We start from the raw sequence: 7985 nt of genomic DNA on the forward strand, positions 1-7985 counted from the left end.
ACAATTAGCACTAACAGACCAGATGTTGTGGTTCAGGGCCACAATCTCAGAGAGATTCCAGATGTAAATTCCAACAATTAAAACACCAGATATCTTGCCTTCGCTTGAGTCCAGTTGTACTATTGCATTCCATGTTAATATTGCTTAGCGACTCAATTTAATTCTGTCTGATCCATTGTTTGGTGAGTGATTAATGATGCACTTGGACAAAAGTGAATATTGGGGGGGGGGGGTAAAGGGAATGTGACCATGAAGAATCTCTTTTCTGTTCTTATTTACCGAGGAACAAACTTAACTGGAGGCACAGAGAACTACACTCTGAATGCATGAGGGGATTATTCACCTGATTGGTCCACCTCCAACCAAATCAGCTAACCTTATTCCAGGGGAGGCAGATGAGCTCTCAGCTTCACTCTTCTTGGCCTGGCATGTTTCCCTTGCCTGTGACACGGGGCTGAGCCGAGGCCTGATGTGCACACAACGGATCCAGGAATGATTCTTCCCAGGTTCCTCTTGGCAGATAGAATCTCACCAACCAAAGGATTTAGACTGCTCTGCAATATAGAAAACTGATTGATTGTAGGTTTTACACCACCAATCACGATTCTAAATCAATCAAAGCAATGATGGCATACGTTTGATCACAAAAAAAAAAGTAACGATGGCGTGGAATAGTGTCTGCCCACTCTCAGGTTTCACTACTGTATTTTGTCCATCTCTTTGCATTTCCACGTACAGTGGGGGAAAAAAGTATTTGATCTCCTGCTGATTTTGTATGTTTGCCCACTGACAAAGAAATGATCAGTCTATAATTTTAATGGTAGGTGTATTTTAACAGTGAGAGACAGAATATCAGCAAAAAAATCCAGAAAAACGCATTTCAAAAAAGTTATAAATTGATTTGCATGTTAATGAGGGAAATAAGTATTTGACCCCTTCGACTTAGTACTTGGTGGCAAAACCCTTGTTGGCAATCACAGAGGTCAGACATTTCTTGTAGTTTGTACACATCTCAGGAGGGATTTTGTCCCTCACCTATTTGCAGATCCTCTCCAAGTCATTAAGGTTTCGAGGCTGACGTTTGGCAACTCGAACCTTCAGCTCCCTCCACAGATTTTCTATGGGATTAAGGTCTGGAGGCTGGCTAGGCCACTCCAGGACCTTAATGTGCTTCTTCTTGAGCCACTCCTTTGTTGCCTTGGCTGTGTGTTTTGGGTCATTGTCATGCTGGAATACCCATCCACGACCCATTTTCAATGCCCTGGCTGAGGGAAGGAGGTTCTAACTCAAGATTTGATGGTACATGGCCCCGTCCATCGTCCCTTTGATGCGGTGCAGTTGTCCTGTCCCCTTAGCAGAAAAACACCCCCAAAGCATAATGTTTCCACCTCCATGTTTGATGGTGGAGATGGTGTTCTTGGGGTCATTCCTCCTCCTCCAAACAGGGCGAGTTGAGTTGATGCCAAAGAGCTCGATTTTGGTCTCATCTGACCACAACACTTTCACCCAGTTCTCCTCTGAATCATTCAGATGTTCATTGGCAAACTTCAGACGGGCCTGTACATGTGCTTTCTTGAGCAGGGGGACTTTGCGGGCGCTGCAGGATTTCAGTCCTTCACGGCGTAGTGTGTTACCAATTGTTTTCTTGGTGACTTTGGTCCCAGCTGCCTTGAGATCATTAACAAGATCCTCCCGTGTAGTTCTGGGCTGATTCCTCACCGTTCTCATGATCATTGAAACTCCACGAGGTGAGATCTTGCATGGAGCCCCAGACCGAGGGAGACTGACAGTTATTTTGTGTTTCTTCCATTTGCGAATAAACTGTTGTCACCTTCTCACCAAGCTGCTTGGTGATGGTCTTGTAGCCCATTCCAGCCTTGTGTAGGTCTACAATCTTGTCCCTGACATCCTTGGACAGCTCTTTGGTCTTGGCCATGGTGGAGAGTTTGGAATCTGATTGATTGATTGCTTCTGTGGACAGGTGTCTTTTATACAGGTAACGAGCTGAGATTAGGAGCACTCCCTTTAAGAGAGTGCTCCTAATCTCAGCTCGTTACCTGTATAAAAGACACCTGGGAGCCAGAAATCTTGCTGATTGATAGGGGATCAAATACTTATTTCCCTCATTAACATGCAAATCAATTTATAACTTTTTTGAAATGCGTTTTTCTGGATTTTTTTGTTGTTATTCTGTCTCTCACTGTTAAAATACACCTACCATTAAAATTATAGACTGATCATTTCTTTGTCAGTGGGCAAACGTACAAAATCAGCAAGGGATCAAATACTTTTTTCCCTCACTGTAGTCATACGAGAAGCTGTAATATGTGGCAAGGAGAATCTGTCTTGCACTGCAGAGAAGAATATGTTCTAAGCAGCACAAAAATAATAATAATTAATTAAAACCTACACAAATATTGTAAGCCATTCCGGTATAAGATCATTACAAGTCCCCTAGGAACATTAAGCTACAAGGAAGTGTTCTATTATTCAAGAACATCATTAACTTCACTTTAAACTATATAAATAGTTCCCTAATGAAAATTACTCTGTGTGTATAGACAGATAGATAGTTAATGTTGTTTTGAACTTTCGTTTCTTGAAATGATATTTTGTTTGGAATGCAGTTACTTCATGCAGAATTCCTGATAAAACCTTAAAATAAGTAAAGTAAAAAGTAAAACGTTTTAATAAGGCTGAAGTGATTTTCAGGCATTTAGTGTAGAAAATATTGGACTGAAATCGTCAGGTTATCTAGAAGCTTGAAATAAAATGGTTACTAAAACACACACACATTTTTTCTAGAAGGTAGAACAGATCTATATAATTCTGCTTGCATTCTATTCACAATGATTACAATCTGAATGTAAACACATTACGTACAGCTAAAAAGGGGGAAAGATATAGACTTCCAGCTGTTGAAAATCTTACTGGCAAGGGAAACATATTTTTAAAAATGCTTCAAATGATTGTGATTAGAATGGGAGTTGGTATGCATACTGAAATGAACTGGAATGTTAAAATGTATCCTTGAGGAATCTGATGTCTTAAGAAAATTTAGCAAGTTAGCAAGTTTTAAAAACGTATCAACAATTTAAACCTTTTTTCAAGTAATTGCTTAAGATTAAATTAACATTCAGGATTTGTGTCTGGAGATTACACTTGGGATGTCTCACATCATAATTAAAATGGATTTTGTTTTTATTTTGAGTTTTTCCACAGACACATTCTGTTAATTTTTTCAATCAGTGGCGTTCACTTGGAGTTTTATGGTACAAAATAAAAATGTGTTTCACTCATACATTAGCTAATTATGTGATCTATGTGTCTCATCTTGCTGTAGCTCAGTTTCTGGCATAATGTCAACAATTTCCTTGACCACTGCAAAAAGTAACATGTAAGCTATTAAAAGAGGTGCGCCATCACAGCATTCTGACACTTCACATATTACAAGCATTTCTCCAAAGTAAAATATTAGCTTATTTCAAACTTATCTTGTATTTGCTGAACACATTCTCTGGGTTGTATAACGCTCTGACAAAACAATACGCTGTAAGGAAGGCAAGAAGTATAGGTCAACCATTTTATGTGAAAACAAATACCCTTCAAGTCTCCATAAGTCACAGTATGCCTGGCAGTGCTACCCTTTCAGAAGACAAAGTAAACAAATACTGTGTTGATTTTCCCTAGAGGATGATTCCCCATTGTTGGAGAAATCATTTTTGGGTGGTTTGTTTTCTTTTCCTTGTTTCTTCATATATATGTTTACTCAGAAGCTTTGCTGGTGTGACCTGGAAAAGAGACAAGTGGAAATATCTTTGGGAGGCCTTCATTAAGTAGTGGATCGATAAATGCTGATATCATGATATACGATAGAAACATGTTTACAATAATTGAACCCCTTTTGATTTAATTTTTTTTCACTTGACATTTAGTATTGGCACGGAAGTCTAATTATTTTGTATTAGAAGTAACAAACAAAGAGCACCAAGCACTGAGACGAGCGAAATAAAAACCCTGATCTATTTTGCAGTGCCCAAAGCACAGGCAGAATTAAACATATCTTTGTCAGCAATAGCAATTACAGAAACAATCATAGATATTGTCTTGGAGAGATTCCTGGGAATAATTAGCTTTGTGTACAATGATGGATAGAGCAATTGAAGAATGTGCAAGAAGGTTAAGGGTACTTGAGATTGGCTTACATTTTAGAGGACGTTGGTCAGGGCTCATCAAGACTTTCATATCGGCACGACTGCAGTGTGTGTTTCTGTGTGTGCAGGAAGGTAGTACACTGCCACTGACTTTCTCAACATGCTGTTGAATCTGACCCCATCTCAGTTCTTCTGTCATTAACATCATTGCTGTAACACAAAGCTCGACAGGTGTAAGAGCAGCACAGCACAAGAATAGCTCATAGACACTCCTGTGCCCGGAGCAGAGTTACAAAGAATACTGACAGGGCTGTAAGCCTGGTGTTCCCAGAGCTGTTACCACACAGAGCAGTTCATTCCTTTTCCGCAGCACCGTCCCCAGGCAGGTAATTTGTAAACTCTTAAAGCTCAGGGAATTCATTTATCCTCAATTAAAAAGAGAGCTCTCACCACCTTAGTAAAGACCGGTGGCTTCCTAAGACTTTTTGCAATATCTCACAGACATTCCTCTGGATTTACAGGAGTTGTGCAAAAGTAGAGACTTTAAGAGAAAACTTTTATTATCCTCATAAATATATAACTAGAGAGAGAGAAAGAGAAATAATTTAATAATAATAAGAGTTTTCAGAATATTTCAGGCCTGTTTGATTGTGTATCCTCAATCCCCTATTTCACACCACTGAGAGCAGCCAAATCACGTAAAAAAGTCTACAACCCTTTGTTGTTGGGCTTACTTTTATCGTTGTGAGGTCATCTTAATCGTGCTGGGTTCAAATTCATAATGAAGACCTGCTGTTAAATCATAACAGATAGCAAATGATATTAAAGACTGGGCAGGAAGTCAGTATCAGTCATGGCAAAGTCGACATGCAGATTTTTTGACTTGTGAAATTACGTGTTTGAGCATCTGAGTCCAAACCTCAGGGGAATCAGGTTTGCCGCCAGAATAAACCGCCTTTGAGAAAACACAAAGCATCAAAAGGCAGGGAACCTTTTTCCACAGTATCACCATTGTTGTTCCTGTTTTTTTTAATGTTTCAATAATTAAAGAGAGGAGCTTTTCCAGATCAGCAGGGACACATGCACCCGGGGACACAAATGGAAATTGGGCTTCAAGGCATTCAAAATGGAAAACAGGAGACACTTCTCTACACAGAGAGTCACCACAATCTGGAATAAACTACCCAGCGATGTGGTAGAAGCTGAACATTTAAAAATAGACTGGATAGGATCCTTGGATCACTTAGATATTAATGGACACCAAACAAGCACGATGGGTCGAATGGCCTCCTCTCGTTTGTAAACTTTCTTATGTTCTTATGTAACTGCTTTTTTTGTCACAGCAAAAGAAAATATCATACACTCCCCCGAAGCAATTTCCCCCCCTGTACAGTTCAGCTAAAATAACGGATAAACTGCTGCAACAAGGACAGCTGGATGAAGGGTTGTGTGTCCAAGGAATTGAGGGGAAGTTAATTTCCTCTATGCATTGTACTTACAGTGTGTACATAAAGAATCATATGTGGGCTACATCGCATTATAGGAATGTTTTTCAGTTCTGGGCCATTTTCTCACCACAAGAGCACAGTGGGATATCAAATGGCGTGCAACGCTGAGATAAACTGATTTATTTTGACTCACTTCAACTACGTATCATTAAAGCATGCATTTTGCCATATGATAAAGTGCGTGAGGATGCTGTTGTGGTCTATGCTACTTATCAATATTGCTCAGAACAAACTGGAGCGTTCTGGAAGGTTGAGGTTGAGTTAAATAACTGATAATAATATGATTTGAGTATGTGCATGGTCAGAAGGTAAGATAATTCAGTTCTTATTGCAGTTCATGTACCAAAAGCACAGTGTAGTTTCAATAATTGAAATCTATAACAGCTTATATTCTCAGCCCTGTTGCTTTTAGTGGTTAGTTATTATATTAATGTTTCTGTATCGGCCGATGTATCAGCATGAGACACCCTTGGGGCTTTGATTCACTAGAGATAGGATTCATATCTCAAGAAATGATGGCAATTAGCCTTCTTATCACCTTAGATTAGGATTCATCAAGATCAGTTTTCATGTCCCCATTACTGTTTAATGCCTTTATTTGATTATGTTGCTATGGTTTATCATTTTGTTCCAGACTGGACAGGCAGAAAGAGGGATTATCATCTACCATGATTATTGGCATCGTAACTTCTCATAATTTTTTCTTGTCCTCCAGTTTACTAACTTTCTGAGAAGGTACAGAAGTGATGTGTAAAGTCGCTCCCATTAGAAATCTCACACAGACTGCATTCAGTCTCTCATTGTCACCACAGCCGTGTGACGAGGCTTCTCGGTTGAGATTGAATATTCCTCTGTCCAATGGAGGTGTGAGTATAAACTCCATCTGAGAACTGGCTTCACAATTCCAGGGATGAAATCATTAAGGACATCTGTCCAATAAAGCATGCTATGGGAGACCATGGAGGAATCCCTGACTCCAATAAATTACACTGAATTTTCAAGAGTCTATTCCAATTTAAACTTGCCAAAACACAATTAACACAATTGTGACAACTGTTATCTCAGTCATGCTAATGTTTGACATATAAACAGACCAGGGATTCATGGAAAGTGACAATAGATACATACCCCCCCACCCCCCCCCCCACATCATTGCTCATAAAAATAAACACAGTTGACCGGATCATATGTACTTGGCTTTTCACTGCATTACTGCGGTGTGAAATTCTCAAAATGTGTACATTTCAGTGCACTCCCACACAAATGGTTGATTCATGAGTCATAATAACATTTTTTTCCCTTAACAAAATCTACACAAACTAGTTTTATCCTTGAGCATTACAGCAGATAGATTTTCAAAATTGATACATATTATTTAAATACCAGGATTTGTTTTGACATTCATTAACTCTACATGTCTACTAAACAACAGAATATACTCTTTAAAAGACCGTCAGCTTATTTTAGTTACTGGAGGTCTGTAAAATTGCTATTATTAAGTCATTTAGCAGACATCTTTATTTCACAGAACTTGTAGGCTCACGAACGTGCAATGTACTACATGCACACAGCATTATGACATGACAACATAAAAACAAACCCACACATTACAGCTTTTGTAACTTCGTTAGTTGTGAACATCAATCATTGTTTACCCACTAATTATCCATTCTTGAATTTTCAAAAGTTGGGCCCCAAAGTATATATTCTGGATTAGCGGTTTTGCAGACAGAAGCTGCAGAGAGCTTAATGGTCCCTTGAGTCTGCAGAAGATAGGCAGTGAAGCAGAATTGTTGCTAACCACACATTTTAAGTGCCGCTGTAAATTGATAATCTCAATAGAAGGAGCTTCGACCACTCAATGGTAGGGTTAGATAATAGTGAAGAGCATTTATGGCAGGTGAAAGCTGTCTTTATTAATGGTAAGGTTTATCTTTATGTTATGCATCTTGTGTTTTTATTTGTGTGTTTTATTAACTTTAAAGCAGCCTGTATTTACTGTGTGTGGCTTGCTTTTCATTCTGAGAAGCAGCACACTTCATGCAAAGTTCTGGAAATAGAGATTGTGAAATCCTAAGTGCAGCAGCATGAGAGTCTGGCCTTTGCTGTATTGCTCTGCATTAGGGAGCTAATGGCGCTGCTAAATACTAATGTGAAGACTAACTGCTGAGTTACATAAAAGAACCTTAATGGGCTTCCAGGAGTCCATGCTCTGCCAAGCCTTGTATTGATTTTGAGACCAAACTTGCCTACATATTTGTATCAGATTTATTTATATATTTATTGCTGGTGTTATTACTGGGTTTGTTTGTTTATTTGTTTA

This window comes from Amia ocellicauda, chromosome 7 (assembly GCF_036373705.1).
Source record: "Amia ocellicauda isolate fAmiCal2 chromosome 7, fAmiCal2.hap1, whole genome shotgun sequence".
NCBI lineage: Eukaryota > Metazoa > Chordata > Actinopteri > Amiiformes > Amiidae > Amia > Amia ocellicauda.